Source organism: Pan troglodytes, chromosome 1 (assembly GCF_028858775.2).
Source record: "Pan troglodytes isolate AG18354 chromosome 1, NHGRI_mPanTro3-v2.0_pri, whole genome shotgun sequence".
Lineage (NCBI taxonomy): Eukaryota > Metazoa > Chordata > Mammalia > Primates > Hominidae > Pan > Pan troglodytes.
This window is the reverse complement of record NC_072398.2, coordinates 192,594,039-192,598,257: the sequence shown is the minus strand read 5'-3', so window position 1 is coordinate 192,598,257 and position 4,219 is coordinate 192,594,039. Positions and strand designations below refer to the sequence as shown.

At 35.8% G+C, this 4,219-nt stretch overlaps 1 non-coding gene across 1 annotated transcript; it reads left to right on the top strand.

The window, feature by feature from the left end:
• Positions 1-2,909: 2,909 nt before the first annotated feature.
• Positions 2,910-3,016, top strand: LOC112206975 (U6 spliceosomal RNA). The gene has a single exon (XR_002941453.1). It is a non-coding gene; the product is annotated as a U6 spliceosomal RNA (small nuclear RNA).
• Positions 3,017-4,219: the final 1,203 nt, after the last annotated feature.

Genomic DNA, 4,219 nt, shown 5'->3' with positions numbered 1-4,219 from the left:
AGACTGGATAGGAATTATAATGGCATTTTTCAGATAGGGATATTGAAACTCAAAAGATGACTTGCTCAAATTATAGAGTTTATAAATGGCAGAACCAGGAGCTTGAGTTTAGGACATTTCTCCATGAAGAAATAGAAGCATTATAAGGACTCCAAGTTCCCTAGAGAAAACCTGTGGCCTGAGAAATGGCAGAAATAACTGGGATTTTTAGCCTGAAGATAAAGGAGATGTAGAGGTACAGGATATGATCTCTGTCATCAAATCCCTGATGGACTGTCAGATGGGAAAGAAGTTAGACCTGTGTGGGGTGGACCCAGAGAACAAAGCAAGGACTAGTGAAGGGAAGTGAAAAGGAAGCAGATGCCAATTCAACATACAGGAAAGGAAACTAACATTTCCTGAATATCTATCCATGCCAGGCATTTCACATATATATTCCTATTTAATTCTCAGACAGAGGGAAAAAACTGTGAAGTAGATATTATCCTCATTTTAAAAATGAGAAACCTGGAGATTTCCAACTTAGGGTAATGGCAGAGTAGCTTGTATTGCACTAACTCTCCTACTGATAACATTTATCAACTCTGGACAAAATAGAAAAAAATGGTTTGAAATTACTGGGAAATTATCCAAAGAAACTAGAGGGCATTGGTCCCCTTGAAAGATGAGAACCACACTGAGTGAGATCTAGTTTATTCAGCTTTCATGTAAGGGCAGTCCCTAGTCTGTGTGGTATGGTGGGGCATTTCAGATAGAGCTAAAGCAAAAAGCTGCAGTAATATTGGGGAGTCAGGTGATGTATATTGGGTCTTCCAGAGCAGTTAGACATTGAAGGGGGGAAATCCCAGAAAGAATGCAGCCACAGAGGGGAGCCCCCAAATCTGCATATAGATTCCACTCAAATCCTTGGCTGGCACCTAAACCCTGAATGTATGGGCTAAGACTTCAAGAAGTCTATGGGGGAAACAGTAGCTGGAATCTTGAAGAAAACCAAAAACCCCAAAACACACAACTGAGCAGAGGATTCAGTAGCTGCCCACAATGGAGGCAGAGTTTAAAGTTTAAATACCAACAGATGAGAGAGCCTTAATAAGTACCTCAAGCTTTGCACTGAAATCCCAGAAGGGCCACACCCTAGGATTAAGTACCATATTCCAAGATTAAGGTATTCACCCTAGGACTAAGGGGAAAAATCAAAATAGACTTTCCCTAACAAAGCTTAGAATCAACTCCATAAAAGACCAGGCGATTTGATGGTCATTTCCCTACCTACTAGAGCAAAACTCAATACTCTTCAAAGAAAGATAACAGAATATAAAATTATCTATGTATAATAAAAAATTTTAATTTCTAGACATATGAACAGACAGAAAAATGTAGCCCAGTCAAGAAAAAAAATCAGTTGATAAAAACAAAATGACAAACCCGTGATATTGAAATTAGCAGAAGGGAACTACTGTGGTCTGAATGTTTTTGTTCTCCCAAAATTCATGTTAACACCTAATTACTGATGTGATAATATTAGGAGATGGGCCTTTGGGAGCAGATTAGACCATGAGGGCAGAAGCCTCATAAATAGGATTAGCGCCCTTATAAAAGACACTCCAGAGAGCTAGTTACCCCCTCCACCATGTGAGAACATAGCAAGAAGGCACTGTCTATAAGAAAACAGGTCCTGGCTGGGCATGGTGGCTCACACTTGTAATCCCAGCACTTTGAGAGGTCGAGGTGGGTGGATCACGAAGTCAAGAGATCAAGACCATACTGGCTAACATGGTGAAACCCCATCTCTACTAAAATTACAAAAATTAGCTGGACATGGTGGTGCGTGCCTGTAGTCCCAGTTACTCAGGAGGCTGAGGCAGGAGAATTGCTTGAACTCGGGAGGTGGAGGTTGCAGTGAGCTGAGATTGTGCCACTGCACTCCAGCCTGGTGACCAAGCGAGACTCTATCACACACACACACACACACACACACACACACACACACACACACACAGAAAGCAGGTCCCTCACCAGACAGTAAATCTGCTGGTGCCTTGATCTTGGATTTCCCGGCCTCCCTAACTGTGAAAAATAAATTTCTGTTGTCTATAAACCACCTAATTCAAGGTATTTTTCTGGTAGCAGCCCAAATGAACTAAGTCAAGAATTTAAAAATAACTATGATAAATATAATAACAAATCTATAGGAAAAGATGTATTCATTTTTAATGCATGAAGAGATGAGGAATTTGAGAAGAAATATGAATACTATAAAAAGAACTAAAAGGAAATTTTAGAAACTGAAAAATACAGTATTTGAAATTTAAAAAAATTAGAAAATATCATGGTAGATTGAATAAAGAAGAAGACAGGATCAGTGCACTGGAATATAGATCAATAGAAATTATCCAAGCAGAAGCATGGAAGGAGAAAAGGTTGAAAAACAACAGATCCTCAACAACTTGTGGGACAGTATCAAATGGCTGAGAAAATGAGCAACTGGAGTTTCAGGAAAAGAGGAGCAAAAGAACTACAAAGCAGAAAAAATATTTGAAAAAACATTGGTCAAATATTTTCCAAATTTGATCAAAAAGAAGAAACCTATAGATCCAAAAAACAAAGCACACCTCAAACAAGATAAATACAAAGAAAATAACATGTAACACATCAAAGTTAAACTCTTAAAAAAACACAAATAGACAGAAAATATAAAAAGCACCCAGATAGAGCTGATTTCTCATTAGAAACAATTGAGGCCAAAAACCATAATTAAAATGTTAAAAGAAAAAAAAGAAACAACTTGTCAACCTAAAATTCTGTATCAAGTAAAAATACCTTACAAAAATGAAGATAAAATAGGTATTTTCAGATAAATGAAAGGCAAGCTAATATGTTAACAGGTGACACAATTACAAAAAGTGCTAGTGCTTACTTTGGCAGCACATATACTAAAATTGAAATGACACAGGGAAGATTAGCATGGCCCCTGCACAAGAATGACATGCAAATTTGTGAAGTATTTTGTATTTTAGGCCAGAAGAGAATGAGATGATATATTCAAAGTAGAGAAAAAAAAATTGGCAACCAAGAATACTGAACCTGGCAAAGCTGTCCTTCAGAAATGAAGGCGAGATAAGGACTTTTATAGACAAACAAAAGCTGAAGGAGTTTAACACCACTAGATCTACTTTATAATAAATGCTAATGGGAGTTCTTCAAACTGAAAGATAAAGTGCTAGCTAGCAACATGAAAACATATGAAAGCATAAAACTAACTGATAAACGTAAATACATAGTCAAATTCAGGATAGTCTAATACTGTAATGGTGGTATATAAATCACATATATCCATAGTATGAAGGTTAAAAGACAAAATATTTAAAAATAATAATAGGTAAAATAACTTGTTAAGGGATACATAATATAAAATAATATAAATTGTGACTAAAATACAATGTGGGTGGGAAAAAGCAAGTGTAGAGTTTTTAAAATGCAGTCTAAGTTAAGTTGTTATCAGCTTAAAATAGCCCATCATAACTATAAATGGTTTTATGTAAGCTTCATGGTAGCCACAAAGCAAAAACCTACAATAGGTACACAAGAGATAAAGAGTAAGGAATCAAAGCATACCAGTACAGAAAATCATCTAATCCCAAGGGAAGACAGCAAGACAGGAAGAAGAACCAAAGACTACAAAACAACCAGAAAGCAATTAATGAAATGGCAATAGTTAAGTCCTTGTCTATCAATAATTACATTGAATATAAATGTACTAAATTCTCCAATCAAAAGTTGTAGCTATTGAATGATTAAAAGAAACCCCATGACTCAACTATAGGCTGCCTACAAGAGACTTAACTCACCTATACGGACTTAATTTACCTTTATAGATTAAAAGTGAAGGGATGAAATAAGATATTCCATGAAAATGAAAACCAAAATAGGGCAGGAGTTATATTAGACAAAATAGATTTAAAGTCATAAACTTTAAGAAGAGACAAAGATATAATGATAAAAGGGTCAATTCATCAAGAGGTTATAACAATTATTAGTATATATGCACCCAACATCAGGGCACCCAAATATATAAAGCAAATATTCATATATCTGAAGAGAGAGAAAGAATGCAATACAACATTAGTAGAGGATTTCAATACCCTATTTTCAACAATGAACAATCATCCAGATAGAAAATTAATAAGGAAACACTGAACTTGACTATATTTTAGACCAA